Source organism: Cryptomeria japonica, chromosome 9, assembly GCF_030272615.1.
Source record: "Cryptomeria japonica chromosome 9, Sugi_1.0, whole genome shotgun sequence".
Lineage (NCBI taxonomy): Eukaryota > Viridiplantae > Streptophyta > Pinopsida > Cupressales > Cupressaceae > Cryptomeria > Cryptomeria japonica.
The window spans coordinates 166,434,368-166,459,403 of NC_081413.1; the positions used below are offsets into that span (position 1 = coordinate 166,434,368).

Consider the following 25,036-nt stretch of genomic DNA (forward strand, 5'->3'; position numbering starts at 1 on the left):
AATATCCATTTAAATTTATAAAAGGGCAGCCACCAAATACAACGAATACACAATAATGAACTGAATACAAGGAGTTTTGTAGGATTAATTCAACATTTTAGAAATTTTATCAAATCATATTCCACGATTGCAATGTTTTATATCATATATTTTTGTTGTTTATATTCAAATTGTTGATTACATAGGCAAATGATCAATTAAATTTATAAAAGGACAACCACAAAATACAACGAATACAAAATAATGAACTCAGTACACATTTATTGGATCGAATATCGACATATATATATATATATATATATATATAAAGCATGTCTTCCAAGTCAATACAAGTATTACAAAATGTGGCATATGCCATGTCCAAATCGATATATAATAAAAATGTAGAATATATCTACATGTATTGGTCATTCTATGACCAAAACTAACACTATATGATCATAAACTTGTGGTGGATCATCAAAATCAAGCCTCTTCGATGTAGTACGCGGCTCTATAGATGGCTGCAAAACTACAATTCAAAAGCCAAGTTAGAATTCTTTTGTAGAAAATAGTTCACAATTAACAACATAACTATGCATTTAACTATAATTTCTTTGTAATTGAAACGTAGATTACCTGATTGGTTGATCTAGGAGCTAATGTCTTTGCTCTCCTCTCCTTGTCACTCTTAGGAGTTTTCTTGAAGACATACTTAAATAGATCCATGTTATGGTCGTACCGCGAAGGGGTCTATTGTAGGTTAAATGTACAATTAATACAATGTACTAACATAAATATATCAAAAACACTTAAAAGCTATAATATAGGGAACAATGACGTACATGTGGCTGAGATGCTTCTCCAATGGACTGAGGATGGCTCACCATCGATGGAGAAACTATCGCTATTACTTATACAAAAAATGTTCAAAGATTAAATACAATTAATATAATGATAAGTATTGTAGGTTAAAAACAATCAATTTTACATATCAAACAAAAGTGTACCGGATCCTAAGATGCTTCTCCAGTGCACAAAGGAGGGTTCGCCATTGATGAAATAGGTATATACCTCCGCCCTCTCTTGATCCATGGGTGAATCATGTGCATTCAACAAATCCACATAGCTCAATGGCCACTGTACATGTAAAATAGACAAAAAACACTAATCAATCTACAAACCCCAACTAATACTTGATTTCAACATTTTCAAACAATTGTACAGCTAAAAATGTGTTCAATTACCTTCTTCCCACGTTTTGGCATCTTCAAGGAATTCTTTTTCTTAGGACAAGCCCTAGACGCAGAGGGGGTACCCTTAAAAAACAAAATTAACATGAGATATTAGTACAAATAATAAATTAAACATAATTTTAAAAATCTAAAATGAAATGACTTGCATATTCCATCAAAACAATACATAAAAAGGGTTGTACAAAACATGATACCGTATAGCCTTGTAGGCCAAAATCAATCACTGAGAATGTGATGTCATCAATCTAGGACATTTGGTCCCCTGTCAACACCTACAAACCAAAAATTGGACCAAGCATTAAATATAATTAGTATATCTTGTATTTTTTTGAATTCAAAGTGTACTATTCTATTTTAACATGTTACAAAATTTATACCTTGAGCATCGAAGTTGCAGCTATAGGAACTGGGGGAGGAGTATGGGATACCGCAGCTGCATCCTGAAATGTATATTATTTGTCTCAATTTAAATCGATGTATAAATGAAAATTTATTTATGTAATTACAAATTTAAAGTGACTAATAAATAAAATGCTATGAATTCAAATCAACACACCTGTTTGTCACTCATGGGCAAACACCATGTCCATCAACTCATCTGTTAGTGTGAAATCCTCAATAATGCGGGTCTGGCATCTACTCCCGCAAATCGTGCACAAATGAGATGAGGATCCATCTACACTGGCTGCATCATCTATCCCCGAGCATATCCTCGAACAACTGACACACATATGTTGGATGGGCTCTCTGTCGCCACCTAATGGCTCATCATCCAATACAATAGGGTGTGCTAACGACATCCCATGCTGGATGATGGCACCAGTCAATGTTGTGGCCACCTAAAAAGTCTATAGCTTCATCGACTCTTTCAGCTCTACTGGGACAACCTAATGCACCTTGGGTTTGGGTGCTAGGGGGCGACGACTCTCCGCAGGTAATCGCCTACGAGCTCCAGTTCTATCTTGGGCAAAGCCACCACCTCTACCATGGAACTCTCTCATGTCAAAATAGTTTGGGCGCACATTGAGCACAAACTCACAATATACTTTTCTCAAAAAATATAATGGCACTTCATAATTATTACAAGGTGGATCATCAAAAACCATCCACCACCTCTACCAAAAATGATTCTTCATCTGCACATTGGTACACCAATGTATGGGAAACCTCTTTGCATTAAGAGGTAATGATTGATCAATTTTGGGATCAACGAAAAGAGCACATATTTGTTGTTTACTAATATTTTTGTTTTTTACTTCCTCGTATGATAGCCCATCGACATAGAATTGACGACACTTATCCCTAAAGGTTTCCCATTTGGTAATTTGTGTGGAAATAGCTATGACACCACTAGCTAATGTTTCTAGGCTAGTAGCGAGAGATTGATGATGCTCAAGTTCAGATGTTTTCAATTTAACAATCAGTCTATTGATTTTAGACATATTTTGTCCTAACTGATTAATTAATTGCTCATGTGTTTCAGGTGTGCGGTCAAAAGGAGGAATTGGGGGTGTATCTTGTGGGTTTTCAGGAGGTGCATTTGGTTGTTCTTGTGGGTTTTCAGGGGGTGTGTTTGGTTGTTGTTGTGGATTAGAAGAATCTGGTTTTTGAAACAAAAAATGAAAAACTAATCAAAATTAATGAAATTAAATTCAAAATGTAAAACAAATTGAACAAACGGTTAAGAAAGACAAAAATAAATGAAAACTAACCTTGATCCATAGTCTGGAGGAGAAATCTAGCACCTCGTTTGCAGTTTAGGAGAGAAAATGAAGAAAATACAAAGTAAAAACACGCTATTCACGAGAAAATAATACCCAATTTTTTTTTTAAAACTTTTTTTAACAGGCACCGCATACGCGGTTCTCCTGGGATTATTAGCGCGCACACGCTCATTTTCCTATAAGTAGCACGTACGTGCTCATTTTCCTAGAGGTAGCGTGTACGCACTCATTTTCCTAAAAATGGCGCCTGCGTGCTACCTTTTCTAGGCTCGGGAACAACAAACTTAAGCGCGTACGCGATGAATTCAAATTTTAGAACCGCGTACGCGCTGCTTGTTTTTCCATGTTTTTTTTGGGTGGTGTCCACTTTTCTGACCACCATCTTTGTGTACATACCCAGTATAAAATATAAATATATATATATATCAATGATGTTGAGACTCAATCTCAACTAGGGCTTCATTCTCCACCATACCAAACTTATCTCGAAAGTACACAAACATTAACCTATAGAGAGGCTTGGTGAGAATGTTTGTCATCTGCTCATCAGTACTAATATATCTCAACTGAATAGCATTCCTTTCCACCATGTCTCTAACATAGTGATACTTGATCTCCACATGCTTTCTTCTGTCATGAAACACAAGATTGATAGAGAGCTTTACACAACTTTTGATTATCACAATAGATGCTTGTAGGCTTCAAGGATTGCTCAAAGAATCATGCAAGAAGCTTCCATAGCCACATTGCTTCTCATGCTCCACACACCTGTTGCACCAAGAAATCATGGCAGAACCCAAACTAAAACAACAACCAAAGGTTCTCTTATGATCAATGACACACCCTGCCCAATCAGAATCAGTGTATCCATGCAACTTCAAGTCCACGTCAGAAGAATATCTCAAGCCATATCCAACTATTCTGCGTAGGTATCTCAAAATATGTTTTGTTGCAACTAGATGTATTTGCTTTGGTTCACACATGAATTGGCTAAGTGCACACACTGCATAGCAAATATTTGGTCTAATATTGACTAGGTACATCAAGGATCCAATCATCTATCTGTATAGTGTAGAATCCACCAGATCCGAAATAGCTCCAGCCTCTCTTAGCTTATGCAAGTTGGTCTCCATAGGAATGGACATAGATTTACAATCCATCATACCAAATCTTTATAGAATGTCAATGGTGTGCTTCTGTTGACTCAAAATGATCCCATCAAATTTCTGCCAAACTTCTAACCCAAGGAAGTAGTGCAATAAACCAAGATCCTTCATCTCAAATTCAAAAGATAACTCCTTGAATTTGATAATAAGATGATCTTCTTCAGTGATAAATAAGTTATCAACATAAATAATTAGGATTAATGCTTCCCCATTAATTACCTTGAAGTACAAGTTTGAATCTGCATCATTCTTGGAGAAGCCCAATCCCATCAAGTAATGATCAATCCTTTTGTACCAAGCACGTGGAGCTTGCTTAAGGCCATACAATGCCTTCTTCATCTTGCAAACATGAGACTCCTTCCCACGTACCACAAATCCTTCAAGTTTCACAATATATATTTCTTCCTCAATTACACCATTTAGAAAAGTCGTCTTTACATCCATTTGGTGAATCTTCCATCCTTTAGATGCTCCAATAGCAATGATGGTCCTAACTGAAGTATATCGGGCAACTAGAACAAAGGTTTCCTCATAGTCAATTCCCTCCTTCTGCAAGAATCTTCTAGCACAAACCTAGCTTTGTATTTCTCAATACTACTATCAACAGCATGTTTGATCTTAAAGAGACATTTAGAAGAAACAACAAATTTACCTTCCAATCTAGGTACAATGTCCCAAACATCATTCTTTAGAATTGATTGATACTCTTCTGCCATGGCATCTTTCCAAACCTGTTGACTAGTAGCTTCCTCCACACTGGTAGGTTTTGATTCAATGATTTGACTCGTCAATGCAACATAGCTATAGAACTTATGAGGTCTCTTACTTTCTCTAAATGTTCCTCTTGGGGCTGCAAAAGTTTCATCCTCTTGCATCATTTTCCTTTCCCAAAGAGGTATTTTCTTGCCAATCACACTGTCAGTAGGCCCATCAGTAGGATTCAAGGGCTCATTTGGATCATCATCTTCTTCAAGTTCATGAGTCTCCCTCTGAATCTCAGGAGTATGATCATCTTCCATATTTTGAAGAGGCTCTTGATCTTCATTGTCCATCTCATGGATGCCCTTGGATTTTTTGGATGCAACATCCTCTTCAAATGTCACATCCCTACTTAACTCAATCAATTTTTTGTCCTAGAATATAGATTTTGTAGGCTTTTGATGTTTCACTATAGCCTACAAATATTCCCTTCTTGCTAGAAGGTTCCAACTTTGTCCTTTTATCTTTGGGTATATGTATGTACACTAGACAACCAAAGATCCTCAAATGATTCACATCCGGCTTCACACCTGTGAATGCTTCTTCGGGTGTCTTATTCTCCAAAATACGGTGAGGACATCTATTTTGAACATAGACAGCTGTTCTAGATGCCTCGGCCCAAAAAGATGTTTGAAGATTTTGATCATGAATCATGGCTTTGGCTGCTTCCATAATAGTTCTATTTTTCCTTTCTGCCACACCATTTTGTTGAGGATTATAGGGAACACAAAACTCCCTCTTAATCCTAGCTTCAATGCAAAAATTACGGAAGTTACCGGAGGTGTACTCTCATCCATTATCGGATCTCAAGACTTTGATCCTCTTCCCGGATATGTTTTCTACTTGAGCTTTAAATTCCTTAAATCTCATAAGTACCTCTTCAGATTCTTTACTCTTCAAAAAATAGATCAAAGTCTTTCTCGAGCAGTCATCAATTAAAAAAATGTAATACAAGAAACCACTCAAGGAGGCAACAGACATAGGACCACATAAATCTGAATGAATGAGTTCTAAAATACATTTGGATCTACTTTCACTACTATGAAATGTACCTTTAGTATTCTTACCCAATGCGCAACCTTTGCAAGGGTCTTCATGCTCCTGGTTGAGTTTTGGAAGGCCTGTAACCATCTTCTCCATTGTAGGTAGTGCATGAAAGTGAAGGTGGCCCAATATTCTATGTCAAATCTCACAAGTACTTGATGAGTCATGAAATAAGGCTTGACGAAGACTAGTACAAAGTCTATAAAGACATCCATGGCGAACTCCAATGACTTGAGCCGTCATGATATTTGATTTCTTTGGCCATGCAAGGACTTTGTCGTCTACAAATGCAATTCGATATCCCTTGTCTTCCAAGGCTGATATGGAGACAAGATTTTGCATAATTCCCGAAACGAATAGTACATCATTCAATTGCAAGGAAATGCCTGAATTTAAGTGAAGAGAGGAAGTCCCAACTCCTTTCACGGAGTAACTAGTATCATCTCCAATGATTACTTGTTCATTTAAATTTCTCTACACCAAATCATTTAAATGTCCTCTAAATCCAGTAATGTGGTGAGATGCGCCGCTGTCAAATATCCAAGTCTTGTGGTTGGTAGGCACATTACTTGAAAGGGCTGAATAGAATATGAATCCATCTGAATCTTTTTGTGGAGGAGTCTAACCAACATCCGCAATGGAAGCTTGAGGCATAGGCCTAGTTGGACATTCCTTTGCATAGTGACCATACTTGTCACATCTAAAGCATTGGACTTTTGAAAGATTCTTCCTTCTTTTGAATATGGGAGCACCATTGGATTCCTTATCTTTCTTCCTTTTGAAATGTCCTTTCTTACCCTTCTTCTTTGAGGATTGAGAGGCAAGAACATGACTATCTTCATTTGTAGAGTTTTGGCCAATGCCTCTCATAGCCAAGCTTGACTCTTCTTGAATGTAATTTGTCTTCAATCGATCAAACTTAGGGAGTTTTGATCTTGCGCTTATCCCTTGTATAAATGACTTCCATGATGAAGGAAGACCATTAAGTGCCAACATGGTTAATTCTTTGTCATCTATAGTATGTCCAATGGTAGAGAGTTGATCTCTCAATTCGGTAATCCTCATGAAGTATGATGTAATGTCCCCTTCTCAGTGAAGAGTAAGCAGTGGTCCATTGGCCTATTTCGGAGACCCGTACGCTAATTGGAATGGAGAATTAGTGTTTCCCATTTTTGTGGAGTTTTCCACGAGCCATTTGAGGACTGTCTAGTGGGAATTCTGCATTCCTATTCGTGGATTCCTTCTAGGTTTTTCGAGAATTTCGCAGTGGTATGACATGCAATCCATTCAAGGGAGTTTGCAGAACTTACTATTTTTAGTAAGTTGATGGCAGTTGTTAGGGTTTTGAGATTATTTTGAGTTCTCTGAGTTTCCTCTCACGATTCGAAAATCAGGTTGTTTGGACTTGTTTTCTGGACTTATATTTTTAGTAAGTGTCATTTCAGGCAGTTCTATTTTTAGCAGGACAGTTCAGAACTCCAGTTTAGTCCAACTATTGGTTCAGCACTGCAGTCCTCAATCGAGTTGGTATTGATCAGTATTTGGCTTGCAGAATGATTTATTAAATATTAGCACTGGATTCTAAAGTTAATATTTAATTATTTGGATGACTTTAGGAAGTTAATATTTAATGGTTATTTGGACGACTTTGGAGATATATAGTATGTTTTATTTAAGTAATTTTTATTTGCTCTCCTAAGTTGGGCGCCTTAATGAAAAATAATGCTTTAAGTCATCAAGTTTGGACCTAGCAAATGGGGCAAATTTGTCTAGATGGCACGAACTTCTCCTTGGGCGTGCCCATGATGTGAAATGAAATGGAAATGCAATGCCATTTTGAAATGAGATTAAATGTGATTTGTTTTGGGCGAATTTGGGAGCAGTTGAATTTGAATTTGGTGGAGCAAATGTTATAAATAAGAGCCTTGGGCTCTCATTTTGGGCATCTAGAGAATTTACATTGTTATGCTGCCAGAATGGTTAGTGACTGAACTTCAAAGTTGGAATAGCTTCCTAGTTGCTTTAGTTTTGTACTTGAGACATAGTACCTAGCTGGATAGATGAATTTTGGGTGAATTTTTTGAAGTGTTTGATTTAGTTTCAGTGTGGTTTTGGAGTGTCTTGTTTGTTCCTGTGATTTTGGTGTTGTTGGATGTGGTGGCTGAAGCAATCTTCTGTTCATATCTCCCTGCCTATTGATCATATCATTCTGGGTATTGGCTCTATCCAACTATACTCCCTGGGTGATAAAACTCACCAATTTGCAGATTGGGATGTGGTGATTCTGATTTTTAGTTGCAAATCAAAATTTACAGTAGGGTCGTACCATTTGGGAGGTGCCTCGGTTTGCATGCATCATATTTGAAGATTCAAAGTCGCTGATTAGAGGTTTGGGATTGATCGCCTTTGTTATATATTTCATTTGAATTTGATTTGGTGTGCTTCAGTGTTGATTTGAGTGAGTTGTGAGCTTTTGGGTGTTGTCGAGTGTGGCTGGTTCTGCGTGTTATGGATTTTCATTTTCAAAACAGCAAGTAGTGTTTATGTTGTGTGATTTTGATAGTGGATTGCTTGAGATCTGCAATTAGCTTCTTATCTAATATCATATCTCTATTTTGTAAGATTATTTTAGTAGTATTGATCAATCATTCTCTTTGCATCTTACTTGTAATTCCCACTGTGCAAGTGGAAGAGGATGGCTTGGCCGCCTTCTATGTTTGTAATCAGAAAATAATGTAAGTCCTCCCGCTGAAATATTCTGGTAGAGTTGATTTGTTTTGTGTGTTAGTGTTTCTCCTTGGCTAGTTTACAGCCAAGTCTTTTGTTTCTCTATCCCGCTAAGAAGTGGAAGGGGTTGGCTTGCCGCCCGTCTTGTAATCAATTTTCAAATTTCAAGCTCTTAATGATCCCCTCAGCATTGTATGCTCTCACCCTCCTAGGTTGCGCTCTCGGTGATCAGAAAGTGGAGGGTTACTTCCAGCACTATTGAGATTATCTTTCCTAACGTTAACGAGTGCATTGTAGTGTTTTAAATTCAAAAAACAATAAGGGGGATACTACATATGAGATGATGGATTATCCTTTCATCATCTTGATGTGGTGAAGTTCAATGCCTTCAATGTAGATTTTTCAATGCCTACAACACAGGTAAATAGAAAATTTGCTCTTTTCACCTATAAAAGTTGGCCTCATTAGCTGATCTTTGCCCATTTATGTATTTAACTATATTGGCACTATAATGTATGAGTAAACGTCACTAAAAGCTCAATTCCTTTTCCATAAAATTTTCAGCTCTCCTTGAATCCTTTTCTACACTTTGATGTTTACAGTCTTCTTCAATATTTTCCATAAGGCTATCCAATATAAGAGCGGTGTCAAACTTTCATCAACCAATAGCATTTCTTGCATATTCTGACCATCTTCGTATGTATGTTTCAAAACATTATGCGGGATTCATTGATTAATTGACATTGGATATATTGTTCCGATGTAAAATCAATTGTTATCTTATCATGCATTATGATGTCTGTTTGATGCCAGTATTCTTATGGTTCCTCGGTAATTTATACTCTTATTTGGTCTCCAGATACTAGAACTTGAAAGTAATTCTGAGAACAAGCATAGTTATGATTTCTCAAACAAAAGGTTTAAGAGAAAGACTTGTCTGACGCTGTTGTTGATGTGGTTGCATCCAATGCTTCTTGCACTCAAGTCTACTTTGAAGGCTCTATTGATCCTGAAAGGTCTGAAAGCCATTATATGCCTCTATGGCATTTTTCTTGTTTGATATATATCAGCTCCAAATGATGTTCTACATTTAGAATGAGTTTCTTTTCAATGCTAACATTCATAACAATTGTGGCATTTCAAGGGAACTCTTTCATAATCAAACTAGATCCCATTAATTTTCCATCATTCTGAGCATGAATTCACAAGGTAGTGGTTTCTACAATCTGAATTGATGCATACAATTGCATAAGTTATGATTGTTCTATCTGTGCTTTACATCATAACAACATATAAATTCTTCCAAAGAGTATCATACTACTTTGAGAGGTAATCCAGAACTCAATCCTTATCCACATTGGTACAACCATGGATATTTCAGTAGTAGAACTAAATCCAATACTATAATATTCCAACAAGAAGCAATCTTTAATCACTAAAAACGAGTGATCTAGAATCACATCCCTATCTTGTTTGCTTGCAAATATAATCATAAAATAGAGTCTAGTCATAATTTTCATCTTAATCTAACTTATTTACATATGTTAATTATCCAGTCCTTTGAGCAACTTGTGTGAATCCCATAGACCCATAAATCTACAGATTACATCTTTATTACTCAAATCTCACTATATGCCTTTATACGTCCCTATTGGAAGAGTACAAAATAGGGGTTTCCTGAAGTTGTCCATGACAATTGTTCTTTTGGGATGATTAACCTCTATAGATGTTATCTTTGTCATATCATGTTGCAAGTTAACTTCCACTTCCTCTTTAGTTTGTAATGCGTACTTCCAATTAAACTTAAATGTATGTTAAACTTGATGGAGAGGACAAATTCTCCATGATACAGCCATTTTAGGTGAAAATGATAGATTTTCAGATCGGTTCCCTGCTCTAGTCCAATGTCTCTATCCCAAAAATTACATTCCAAATTTTGATATGAATGTCCCAATAGGGATATAAAGTATCTACAAAACCTAGTGTTCAACAGGAATGCTCTGTGGATTTTGGATGACCTCCTGGACATCCTAGGGACTTGAGGACTTGAAGTGAATATTGTTGTGACATTTTCACACATCACCCGATTGCAAATGGGGACTCCAACTTTTTTGCTTTCTAGGTTAGTTGTCTTAGCTTAACTTTTGATAGTGGTAGAGTCTTTTGCTATTAACCTTTGTGTTGAAGAGGTATAGTTTCTCAAGGGCCAGTATGAGATGATTCCTTCAATTGATCATCATCTCTGGATGGCAAGGAGGTGTCAAATTGTGTCAATTTGAGCAAGATAGGCAAAGAGGTTTAAGAGGCAAGTCGCATGGACAAAAATTTCACTAAGTATAAGAAAAATTCCTTTGCCCTCCAAGAAATTCGAACTGACTTCCTTTCCCAGTCCAGGCACAATCCCTTCCACTTCTCCCAGCACTGCCAGTGGGTGCCTAAACCCATTCACTCCCATTTCCATTCCTCACCATTTCCATCACCATTTCACCTTTCCATTCCCCTTCTATCTTTCTATCTTATTCCTTCATCCCACAGCCCATCCATCTTCACCCTTCCTTCCACTTCTACTTCCTCCCCTCTATGCCTTCACCTTATCCCTCACATCTCCCTTTCCACTTCCATTTATTTCCATTCACCCTCACCTTCCCTTCCATCCCATTCACTTCCTCTAACCTCAACCCACCTACCTTCCTATACTACCATCCTACCTTTCCACTCCCCCTTCCTACCTTTACCTTTACCCCCACTACCACTTCCATCTCCTTTACCTTCCATCTCCTACCCTTCTTCCTCTACCTCCCCCTACTTGCACCTATACCTTCACCTACCTAACCCTCTTCCCATCCTAGTATACCCATCCACTACCCTTTACCTTCACTTACACCTACCTATACCTTCACCTACACCTACACCTACCTTTGCCTACACCTACATCCTCTACCCTCCATCTCACACCCCTTACCCCTCTACTTCCCTTAGCATCCCTTTCTACCCTATACCTTTCTATCCTCCTACCCTTGATCCCCTTAGCCTACCCTTTCCCTTAACCTACCACCCTACCCCTTACCCTTTCACTACCCCTTATAAATCTTGTTCCACTTTACTCCCCATATATCCTTACCCCTTATACCTCTTGTTGTCACAAAAGCTCACACCCTTGCTGAGCTATTAACTCAGCAACCGTGTGAAACATGGAAACAACCCTGAAGTGTGGGACCTTGCGTAAGGTGTTGGATCTCCAGAGAAGGTCGGCTTGCTTCTCAATCCAAGTGCAAGTGTTGAACCAACACAACACTTCAAAACTTACTCCTAAGCCTATCCTAACAACTTGCAGAAGTAAAGGGAAAAGAGAATTGCTTGAAATAAAAGGAGGTGATGCACCAAGAAGAGATTTTTCCTCTCCCTACCCGAAATGGCACAAGGAATCAACTGAAATACCCAAGAGATGCACAAACTTCAGTTGTATGAGTGACCCAAACACATGTATAGAGGTTAGAATTTGCTAAGTGTCAAGAGGGGAGAAGGATTCCCACAAGTCACACTCAGAAAAACAAGTTAACACAGCATATATGGAGAGAAGAGCCACAAAACATACACTTATGATGAAGGTAAGGAAACATACACAGCATGTATAAGTTGAAGGAAGGCAAGAATGTAATTTCAATTCATTCAAAGACCAAAGGCCAAACTTACAGTTGCAGAAATGCAAAAAATAATTACAAGTCTTCAAGAGAAGAGAAAGAGCATAGGAAAGTTCAAGGTAGTAGGGAGAGAACCCTTTAGAATGAGGCTTAACAACCTTTATATAGAAAAATGGTTACTGTAGACGTATAAAAATGACCATATTCCTAAATGAATATTTTATGTTCATTTCTCTATTTAATTAAATCCAATTTAATTAAATTACCCACATTCCTCTATTTAATTAAGTAAATTACTCAATTTATTTAAATTAAATTCACTATATCCATTTAATGAATAAATCATTTTATTCAATTAAATTCCCCCTATCCACTTTTAATTAAATTCAAATTTAATTAAATAGTTATCCTAAATTGAATAAATCTAATTTATTTAATTGCAACCAAATTGAATTAAATTACTTTATTTCAATTAAATCCTATTATCCCTCCATCCACTTGCAAAATCCCAAACCCCTTTCTAATCCCTTCTAGAATCTTCTAATCGCTTCTAATTAACCTAACCCCTCCTCTAAACTTTGTCACATCCCTAAGCAAAGGGAAGTCACTTCTCAAACCCTCAAAGTCTTTGATAACCATTAAAGGCTTTCAACCTTCAACCAATAAATGGCTCAAAGTCTTTGATAACCATTGAAGGCTTCCAACTTTCAACGCCTTGATCCCCAAAGTCTCCAATAACCATTAATGGTTAACTCAAACCCTCCTACATGGTTAAAACATTTGTTTTGACTCAACCTTCATCCAACCCAAGGGTCTCATCAAGCCTTTAATGCTTTGACCATGATTATCTCTTAATCATTTGCACAAGGGTTTATCCTTGGATTAACTCTTAATCCAGTGGGTAATCTTAATTTAGACTTGACCCTTAGCCTCTAGATAACCATGAGGTCTTCTCAGGCATTCAATGTCTCCAACCCCTTCTCTCAATCCAACCCTATGTTGACACTTGTCACCATTTCATTGGTGCAAATTGTGCACATGGATCCCCAACTTTCAAATTCAACCCTTGATTGAATCTTTCAATCCTGACCATCCATTGCCCTATTCTTGCTATAAATAGAGCTCTCATTCCTCCAAAACAATCATCCTTCAAATTTGTAACATCACACTTATGCTCAAATACATTCAAGCTTTCTTATTTCATATATGCTCATCATTTAGCCTCTCTTTAGAATAGAAATTAGACTAAATATGCATGTTTAGAATAATTTCTTTATCATTTTAGTTCAATCATAGACTAAATATAGTATGCTAGGATAGTATTCATACTAATCTTGTCATCTTATCATTTAGTTTATTGCATTTTAAAATCATACCTAGCTTATAACACATCTCATTCTAAAAATCTATCAGAACATCCCTCGTTCTTGCATTTGCCATCCCTAAACCATTTTGTTTAGTGATCTAAGAGCAAAAACATTGGTTTGAGGGACATTGTGAGATAGAGAACCATGGGACCCACCTTGGGAAGCTGAGTAATACTACGTTACTCCATAGATTGCACCAAGAAGTCCTGTGTGTGTGTGTGGACTAGTATTCTAACATATTTTCACATATTGAGTTTTATCAGCCCACTTTTCCCGCATACAGTTACAAGAGTGATCATGGCCCCAATATGTCAGTCTGGGAGTGCAGGGAAGTGCATGCACTTGACTTCTATACATGCAAGCAACCTAGCCAAAAAGGCAACCCTGAGAAGATGGACTGACTGACCTTCCAAAGTTAAAGTATGCAGACATGACATAAGTCACCACAACAAGCATGGCCTCGTACCTCCCTTGATGGAAATCCTACCAAAAACATTAAATGCACCCCTGTGGCTCCACAAAACAAGGTGCACAAGTCACAAAAGTCGTCGGAACATTTAAATCTTTGAGTGTTGATCACGCCTCCGGAAGTGTTGCAAGCCAAAAGGAGTTTGGAAGACTTCGAGGACTTGGGTCACCGAAGTTGGGGGAACTTCGGGGACTTGGGTCACCGAAGTTGGGAAGACTTAGGAACTTGGGAACCTGAGGATTTCGGAGTTCTGGGGTAGAAGACTAGGAATTTGGGAACCTGGGGGTTTCGGAGTTCCGAGGTAGAGGAATAAGGAACTTGGGAACATGGGGGTTCCAAAGTACCGGTGTAGAAGAATTAGGAACTTGGGAACCTGAGGATTCTGGAGTTGCGGGGTAGAAAACTAGGAACTTGGGAACCTGGGGGTTCCGGAGTTCCGAGGTTGAAGACTTAGGAACTTGGGAACCTGGAGGTTCCAGAGTTTCGAGGTAGAAGAACTAGGAACTTGGAAACCTGGTGGTTACGGAGTTTCGGGGTAGAAGACTAAGGAACTTGGGAACCTGGGGGTTATGGAGTTCCGAGGTAGAGGAATAAGGAACTTGGGAACCTGGGGGTTCCGGAATTCTGGGGTAGAAGACTTAGGAACTTGGGAACCTGGGGGTTCTGGAGTTCCGGGGTAGAAGAACTAGGAACTTGGGAACCTGAGGGTTCCAGAGTTCTGGGGTTGAGGAAGAGAAGACTTAGGAACTTGGGAACCTAGGGGTTTCGGAGTTCCGACAAGACAACACTTCACACTTCATGATTCCATTGTTTTCTCTTTGATCAACTGAGGCAGCGCTGGTCCATAAAACATATCTCTGATTGGTTCTCACTGATGGACCAAGGGTGTCATAAAATGACAACACCTCCCAACTTCCCTTCCCTTCACCGCAACACTCTTTCCCCACCTTTATATCCCTTATGTCTCCCTTTGCCCCAGTAGCCTCCACTTCCCTCTGTCGCGTGGCAGCATTCCTTACCACTTCCCTCACATTCCTTCTAGCTCACTAGCTTTGACTCCCTCCACTACCTTGCTACACTTCTTGGGCCCCACAATTTCTAAAATGGAGATTTAAAAAGTTTTCTTAAGGCATAGAACATTTCATTCTTCTCCCTCTCTACCGTATCACATTTCTTGGGCCCCACAAACCTTACAACACTTCTTTTGACTATCCAAATCACCAGATGACTCTGTATATGGTGAAAATGGATAACAATAATAACAATAATATTGAAAGACTAAAATGGATTCAACCACTAAACCCTAGCCTAACAACAACAAAGATCCACCATAACATATGAAGATTACCTAAGACAATGCAAATAACTCAAAATCACAAAGATTATACCATCACATGTCCACTAGGGTTTTGATCTCCATTCTTCCTATCTCCATTGATCTTGCTTGATATACTTGCTCTCAGATTTTTGTATGCACAAAAGCTCAACAAAGAACGGAATGTGGTTGCAAGTAGAATTGTAGTCTAGTCAATTGATCAAGTAGTTAGGCATGTCTCATTAGGGATTAGGGTTTGACAATGAAGAAAGCATCTCCTTAAATAGAAGACACAATATGAAATGGAGGGTTAAGATTGAGAGGTGTAAAAAGAGAGGTCGGCTAGGATTAGAGGGTAGGTATAAGAAATACCAAAATAATGAAAGAGGTAGGTAGTGTAGGAAATAAGAGATGAATGACATGTGTCATGTGTAGAAAAAGATAATGAATTAATTAAATAAATAAAAATTTATTTAATTAATAGAAGAAGTAGGACAATTAAATAAATAAAATATTTATTTAATTTAAGAAAGGGATAATTTAAATAAATAAATGTATTTATTTAAATGAGAAATAAGGCTAGAAGAGGATAAATGAATTAATTAAATAAATAAAAATTTATTTAATTAATAGAAGAATTAGGCTTAGATAATTAAATAAATAAAATATTTATTTAATTAGACATGACAATTTTGAGTGTCTACATTTTGCCCCTCTTTGAGACAATGCGGCTTGTCGCGTTGTTTCAAAGAAGATAAGATGAACTGATACAGAGTTGCCCCAAGATGGGAGTTATATGCCCCCTCGAGAGATTGGATGAAAATGTCTGAAAATATTGCAGACAATCTCTCGATAAGAAAGACGGGATAGAATGGACTGATTGGATAAAGTGACAAAGTCACGGGATGAGAAAGACTGACTCGGGAAATGAAGACGAGGGCTAGGCTAGGCTATAAGATAGACCACGGGCAAAAGACATCCTCATTGTCATCCACACCCTTACGAGATCACAGTGCAGAGCGAGAAAAGAGAAGCAGTAGTCAGCAGCGATGGCTTTGGTTCATAGATTTGACCGTGTTCGCCGATTCCAGCGACCAGCAGATGCAGGAGAGCCGGTAAGTACCACAAAACCTCCTCGTACTTTGATGCATTTATTGTTGTCATTAATGCATACTAGGTAATGTAATAAATGCGCATTTATGTCTTCCAGGTCAAATCGGCAGTTCTGTGATGAACATATGCTGTCGATTGGATAAGCTGCTGAGAGGATACACTCAAGAAGGTCCTCTAGGGAAGACTAAGATAGATCAAGGCACTTTGTGATGAACAATGAGTACCAAGATAAAGTACTTTGTGATGAACAGGGAGTACTAAAATATGAGCAGCACTTTGTGATGAACAGGGAGTGCAAATGTGAGTAACACTTTGTGATGAATAGTGAGTGTCACATACGTAGTACTTTGTGATGAACAGGGAGTACCACTAGGATAGATAGCAACACTTTGTGATGAACAGTGAGTGTCACTAGGATAAATAGCTATGTGCATTTAGATAGCGAGTAGCATTTTGTGATAAACAGCGAATGCCACTATGACTGACATGATTTGATTTGCTTGATTGCAGGAGTACTTGCCGATGCTGGAGTCACGGGAGAGATTCCCATCGACTCAGAGGTTGCGACCTGAGTTGACAGCCGAGGACTAAGCTGCGATTGAGGTTATGGGATTGAGATACATTTTGTATGTGCCTGAGTTTCGGGTGAACATGGGATTGTTGACTGCACTGGCTGAGAGATGACACTCAGAGACTTGTAGTTTGCATTTGCCGATGGGTGAGATGACAGTCACCTTGAAGGATGTATATAGGATTCTATGGATACCAATCGATGGGGAGTTAGTACCCTATGATCGAGATAGAGATAGGGATGCACTGAGACGAGTGTTCTAGGATCCAGGACTAGGGATGAGGGTGGGACATGTGGCATGGGATACCATGACATGGACAGGATTAGCACTACCAATAGTGTTGACAGGAGTTATTAGTGGGTTCCTCTGTCTGGATAGGACGACACGAGGGGTGGCTGCAGGGGACACAGGGGCCAGGAGAGTTGATCTTGGGGTGGGTCCTTCTAGGGCTCAAACTCCGTCGAGGCCAGGCGGCTTCGAGGGAGGGAGTTCATCATAGCCTTAGAGGGCTCCCTATGTATCAGTATTGTACCATTTTTGTATTGTAGACACCTGCGGGTGATTTTGTAGCCATATGATTCTTTTGACATCATTGTATCATGACACTTTTGATTATATATGAGAGATGATCCATTTCTGCGGCAGCTATATGCATGCATACCTTATGTGATGAGATGTTTCTTATGTGATGTATGTTTATGATATGGATGCTTATATGATGCAATGCAATATATTTTTGTTCTTTTATGTTGTATATGTGATGCATGATGCAAATGTGAATGTATGTAATGCAAATGAATATGATAATGCAAATGATTATTTACATAATGAAAATGTGAGATGTGCTAACATGTGTTGTATGCAGGATGTGATGCAATTGTGATATCTATATGTATGTATGAAATGCTTATATGTGGTGATGTAGGTGTAACTATATGAAATGCAAATGTTTTTGGTGTGTCATTATACTCAGTCATGTGATAGCGGGCTACGCAGACTCGAGAAGGACAATGGAAGTCAATCAAGAAAGGGGGATGGAAGACAAAAGATATGAACGTGAAAGAGCTTCTTGTGCGTTATCATCATTGAGCTTATTATGGCAGGTAGGTTATGACAATCGAGGCATTTGTTCGGCCCAGAAAGTCATTGTACCCGTTTGCATGGAGATAAGACAGTCACAAACAAGGAATGCCCCAGTTCATACTAGACTCACAGTGTCCTCATATCCTTGGACAAGTCATAGCATTACTAAAAGACAATCCACAGACAGCAAATGCAAATAGGTGACGATACCCCATCCTCGCCTTTCTAGTCAAAGACATCCTGGAGATAGAATCTCTAGTCAAAGACATCCTGGAAAAGCTAAAAGACATGTCACCAAAAGATAAAATCAAAAGAAAACCAAGACTCGACACCAACATCCACTGTAGTCCTCAAGTTTAGTGTCTCTTGTCACTTGTTTAAGTCTTATTCGATTGTGGTCACAATGTTCACTTTCACAAAAAAAAAAAAAATAGATAGCACTGAACCATATGTTGTCTGAGTCTGTTGAAAGATTTGATTTTGTTGAAGCCCATTGTTGTTGCTGTGTCTTATCTGAAACTGACTGAATCCATGAAACTGATACTTTATTGCGGAGAAGGCGGAACTTTATTGTGCGGAACTTTATTGTGGACTGGCGATGCAAATGTTGCTTTATTGCGGATTGTGCGCGGATAGACTTGAAGGAAGCTGAAAGAAACTGTACTCCTCGAAACATCTGATGTTCTCAGTTCCACACCCATTACTAGACGTAGGAATTGGCCGTAGTCACAGATAGGATCTGATTTATTATGGATGGAAAAGGGAGTGAAAAGGGAGGGTTATGGATGGCTAACCAATCTTAGGTAGATCAATAACAAGCCATGATGGGAATGGGTAAGTTTATTGTGAGTGAATAGGTTGTGAGTGTGTGCAAAGTGAAAGGATGAAAGAGAATCCTGAAGGAGGGAGGAGCAAAGTCCCTACGCATGGCGCTGGTGACCCTGTTTTCACCATGGTACTTGCCCAGGGCGCCACCGAAGTGGTTTTCACCGTTGGACGAAATTATTTCTCTTTACTTTTTTCGATTTTTCAATTTTTTTGTTGTCACAAGGCGCCTGTTTGCCAGGTTTTCACCAAGTAACGATTTTTTTGTTTTATAATTTTTTTGTATTTTTGAAATTTTTTGATTTTTTTGTATTTTTGCGTTAAGATGCTCTGAAAAGCTATGTGTAGAACCTGCGAAGGTGCATGCTGTTGATAGGATCCTCCAAAGGTTCACCTTCTGTAGTAGAGACCTGATATGCCCCAGATCCATATGCTGCTGTGATGATGTAAGGACCAAGCCAATTTGGTTCGAACTTGCCCTTCTTATCTCTGTCTTGCTGATTTTTGGGGTTCTCTCTGAGGACTAAGTCACCTACCTCAAATGTGCGAGGCTTGACCTTGTGATTGTAACTACGACTCATTCGTTGTTGGTAAGCCTTGAGATGATTAAAAGCAGTGTGTCGTCGTTCCTCCAGCAGTTCTAGTTCTTGTAAGCGGGAGACCCTGTAGTCTTCATCGTTGATTATGTTTCTCAAGGAGACCCGTAAAGAAGGTAGCTCGACCTCAATAGGCAAGATGGCTTCAGCGCCGTAGACAAGTGAGTAGGGTGTAGCTCCTGTAGGTGTGCGGACACTGGTACGATAGGCCCAAAGTGCGGGATTGAGTTGGACATGCCAGTTACGGCCAGCGTCGTCGACTGTCTTTTTAAGTATTTTGAGAATTGTTTTGTTAGACGCCTCAGCTTGGCCATTACCTTGGGGGTAGTATGGTGTGGAGAAACGGTGAGAGATATGGAAGCGCTCACAGAGTTCACGAACATCCTGGTTCTTGAAAGGACGCCCATTATCGGTGATAATGGAAGTAGGAATCCCGTATCGGCAAATGATGTAGTTCAGGATGAAAGTAGCGATTTGTTTCCCAGTAACTTGTGTGAGAGGCACAGCTTCAATCCACTTTGTGAAATACTCTGTGGCTGTGATAATGAATTTATGTCCATTGGAAGAAGGAGGGTGAATCTTGCCTATGAGATCGAGTCCCCACTGACAAAAGGGCCAAGGAGATGCAAGTGGCTGTAGTTCTTGTGCTGGTGCATGTATAAGGTCTCCATGAATTTGACACTGCTTACACTTCTTGACAAACTGATATGCATCTTTTTCCATAGTAGGCCAGTAGTATCCAGTCCTGATGAGTTTCTTGGCCAAGGTAGGACCACTAGTATGCGGACCACATATCCCTTCGTGCACTTCTCGTAACGCAATCTGAGCTCCGTCACTCTCTAAACATCTAAGAAGGGTGCCATCTAGACCTCGTCGGTATAGGATATCAGCTAGGATAACGTATCGGGAGGATTGGCGAATGAAAGTGCGGCGTTGGTTGTTCGATAGATCGGGAGGTAAGATATTGTCGCGAAGGTATGTGAATATGGAACCATATAACTGGGATTCAGGACCAACAACACATATCATTTCCGTAGGAGTGATCTCATATGACGGAATCAGCAGGTTGTCAACCAGGAACTCATAGCAGGTCTCATTTTGCGGTAGATCAATGAGCGAAGCAATTGTAGCCATGGCATCAGCAGCACGATTCTGTTCTCTTGGTATCTGCTCAAACTCTATCTTTGCAAAGTGCTGTTTCAGATCATCTACCAGTTGTTTGTAAGGCATTAGCTTTTCATCTTTTGTTTGATAATCATCAGTTGCTTGACGGATGACAAGTTGAGAATCCCCAAAAACACGAAGTTCTTGGATCTTCCACTGAACTGCAATTCTTAACCCAGTTGTTAATGCCTCGTATTCCGCTATATTGTTGGTGCAAGGAAATGATAAGCGGTATGACTTTGGTATAGAATCGCCTTGGGGAGTTATAAAGAGTATACCCGCTCCTGCCCCATGCTGTGTGTATGAGCCATCAAAGTATAGTTGCCATGGCTTTGCAGGTGATATTGTTAGAATGGACTCATCTGAAAATTCTGACTGTAGAGGAACATCATCTATCATGGGAGCATCTGTCAGTTGATCTGCGATGGCTTGTCCTTTTATGGCTTTTCTGTCCACGTATTCAATGTCGAATTCACTCAAAATCATTACCCACTTGGCCAGTCGCCCAGTAAGTGTAGCTTTGTTGAGAAGATATTTTAGTGGATCAATTCTGGCAATCAACTTAGTCTTGTGAGTGAGCATATAATGTCGTAATTTTTGTGAAGCAAAGACCACAGCGAGACATGCACGCTCAATAGGTGTGTAGTTCAGCTCATATCCCACCAACGTGCGACTGATATAGTAGACTGCTTTTTCCTTGCCGTCAGGTATTTGCTGTGCTAGGAGTGCCCCCAGTGCTGTTGGAGTAGCTGATATGTAAAGTAGCAATGGTTGATCCGGAATTGGTGGCATCAAAACTGGCGGGTTCAAAAGATAGTCTTTGAGTGCCTGAAAAGCCTGTTGACAGTTCTCATCCCATTTGAACTTGATGTTTTTGTGTAGCAGGTGCTGGAAAGGATTGCACTTATCTGCAAGTTGTGCTATGAATCTTCGTATGGACTGGAGTCTCCCTTGTAAAGACCGAAGTTGACTGATATTCTTGGGTGGCGGCATGTCCAAGATAGCCTTGACTTTTGCTGGATCAGCTTCTATTCCTCTTTTAGACACAATGAATCCTAGGAGCTTCCCGGAGGTTACTCCAAAGACACATTTCTTTGGGTTTAATCTTACCTTGTATTTTTCCAGCCTATCAAAAGCAACTAAAAGTATGTCCAAGTGTGTATTTCTGTCTATTGATTTAACCAAAAGGTCGTCAACATAATCTTCCACCGTTACATGCATGAGATCATGGAAGATAGTAGTCATAGCTCGTTGATACGTGGCACCTGCATTTTTCAGCCCAAAGGGCATGACATTCCAGCAGAAGGTTCCCCATGGACAAGTAAATGATGTTTTATGTTGATCTTCAGGTGCAATCCTGATCTGATTATATCCCGAGAATCCGTCCATTAAAGATAACATCTCATGGCCTGTTGTGAGATCAACAATTAAATCAATGTTTGGTAATGGGAAATCATCCTTCGGACAAGCCTTGTTGATATCCCTGAAGTCTGTACATATTCGGATGCTGCGATCTGGTTTGCTAACAGGTACTAAGTTGGAAATCCATTCAGGATAATCAATTGGGCGTATGAATCCGACATCCAGTAATTTCTCCAGCTCTGCCTTGACTAATAATGCCACTTGTGGATGCATTTTCCTCAATTTTTGTTTTACTGGTTTTGCCCCCGGTTTGACTGTTAAATGATGCATTACTAAATCGGGGTCTAGTCCAGGCATATCAGCATAAGACCATGCGAAGTTGACTTGTCGTTCCTTAAAGAAGCTTATGAACCTTGCTTTCTCGGCCTCTGTCAATGATTGAGCCAAAAATATGTTATGTGGAACCTCTGTTGTACCAATGTTTGTCTTTATAGTCTCCTCTACCAACATGGATGATTTTTCCTCGTATGATGCTGGGAGAATGTCAAGCCTTCCATCTTTGGGCGCCTCAGAGAGGTTTTCACCCTCAGATACGTCCTTTCTTTTTACTTTTTTAGAGTCAGATAGCGCCACAGTGTGGTTTTCGCCATAAGACCCTTGTTTTGTTTTTATTTTCACATTTTTGCGACTAGAAGGCCCGACACCCTCACCAAAGTATGCCATGTTATTAAGCTCTATGGCGTATCCTGCTTTATGGTCTCCAAGAGGAAGATCATCGCGAATGCCAAGATAATCGACTATAGCTTCGTCATTTTGAAATGTATCAAGCTGTGCTGGTCCATCCTGATCCCAGTCAATGAGTTGGGGGTGAACGAGGGGAAGGTCTTTAGTGTTTTCAGAGTTCGCAAGGCTAATAGTGAAGATGTGGTTATATTCAGGTATGTCAAGATAGTCATCGAGGTCGTCAATGGCACTCTCCTCATCAGTTTCGATCGTGAGTGAGTCCAAATTATCATCACTAGTAGCACCCTCAGGGACGGGTGTCCTCATCCTATGTGATCTTGACCTAGGGCCGTGAAATGAAGCTTGTGCGGGATCCTTATGGGTCGGTTCTTGACCAACTCTGAATTTCTTGTAAAACTCCTCCTCCTCTGTAGGTTCCTCTGGCTCTCTAAATGTCTCGTTGAGCTCATAGTCGCTGGAGGATTTGTCTGAACCCCATTCCCATTCGTTGGAATATGTAGAATAGTCATCTTCTTGTTGAACTTCAGCCACTTTGACTCGCCATATCTATTTTGTTCTTTTATTGTGAATCTTGGGATTTAGAAAACCAAGCCCCTTGGAGCGTTCCCTTCTTGTAGTTAGCTCAGGTTGTAAAGGCTCCATGGCACCTTCTTTGCGTAGTCCGAGAGGGCTTTTTCCATCATACCCAAATCTTTGTAGAATTTTGAAACCTTTGCCATAGTTCTCACAGGGTATTATAATTTGATCATGTGTATCCTCTTTAGCGTCCTTATATAGCATTTTATATAAATTTTCTTCCTCTAGTTCGCCCCATTTTTGAAAGACGGTAGGATCCCATTTGAGTAGCATGATGGAGATTTGCTTATTAGGATGTGGCCTCCCATATTCCTTGGGAGAGGTCATGACTTGTCGTAAGAACATTGTTTGATTCAGAGTGTATTCTCCCATGCCTTTGTCTTGAAACTTGGCTCTAAGTTCACCTTGTTTGGATGTCGAGGGCTTTAATGACTCAGGATCAATATATGCTGAAGAAGGAGTAGCTTCACGATTGCTGGGAATGATAGTCTCAGTATGTGATCTCAAGTTATTGCAATATATGAATGGATTTGGATCACCATTGACCGTTACCTCGACTCCATTATGAGGAAACTTAATGCACTGATGATATGTTGATGGGACTGCCCTCATTTCATGAATCCACGGACGTCCTAGCAATATGTTATACGTAAGGCCTAGATCCAGGACTTGACAAACCACATCCTTTGTGACTGGCCCTATTCTTAGTGGTAAGATGACCGTGCCCTTGGACGAACGCTCTTCATCATCATAAGCCTTAATAGTGATTTGGTTTGTAGAATTTACAGCTTTGTCAGAATATCCCAATTGTCTGATGGTGCTCAATGTACAAATATTAAGACCTGCTCCTCCATCTATCAGGACTCGCTTTATTCGGTGTTTATGTATGAAGGCTTCAATATGTAGAGGTGCATTATGAGGCTGACTTATGGAGGCGTCATCGGCTTCTGTGAATGTGAGGGAGTGTGGAACGGATAAATATCCCATCATGGCTTGAAACTGGTCCACGTTTAGATCAGTAGGGACAGCAGTATCTCTCAAGGTTTTGTCAAGGACAGCTTTATGTGCAGGAGATATACGTAAGAGCTCAAGAATAGAGATGAGTGCGGGTGTTTTCCCTAATTGCTCTACAAGGTCGTACTCAGGCTTAGTTGACGGAAGATTGGTATTCTTAGTAGAGGTACCTGGCAATGTGATCTTACCTCGACGGGTTGTAACATGACATTCAGAGGTAGATGTGGACGAAGATCCCACACCTTTTAGGACAATTTTGGGTCTTGGAGAAGAATTCTCAGGATTTTTATTTTTGATAGTAATGGTAGAAATATGATTGTCCATTGAAATGTGATTAATAGTGGAATCATAATTGTAAGATGTTCTGGTGTAATTGGCTTGATCATCTGTGACTTTGCCTTTTCCCTTGTCATGTTTTGGGAATGGTTCCTTAAACACCTCATGCTCTTGATTAGATGAATGTCCCTCAATCTCAATATCTCCTCTGTCAATGAGATCTTGTACAATGTTTTTCAATCGATGGCAATTACTTGTCTTGTG

At 39.4% G+C, this 25,036-nt stretch overlaps 1 long non-coding RNA gene across 1 annotated transcript; it reads right to left on the reverse strand.

The window, feature by feature from the left end:
* Positions 1-323: 323 nt before the first annotated feature.
* Positions 324-1,302, reverse strand: LOC131038530 (uncharacterized). Its single transcript, XR_009104506.2, has 4 exons — positions 1,227-1,302; positions 825-1,119; positions 619-732; positions 324-511 (listed from the first exon to the last, which is right to left on the reverse strand). It is a non-coding gene; the product is annotated as an uncharacterized LOC131038530 (long non-coding RNA).
* Between the last annotated feature and the right edge of the window lie 23,734 nt (positions 1,303-25,036).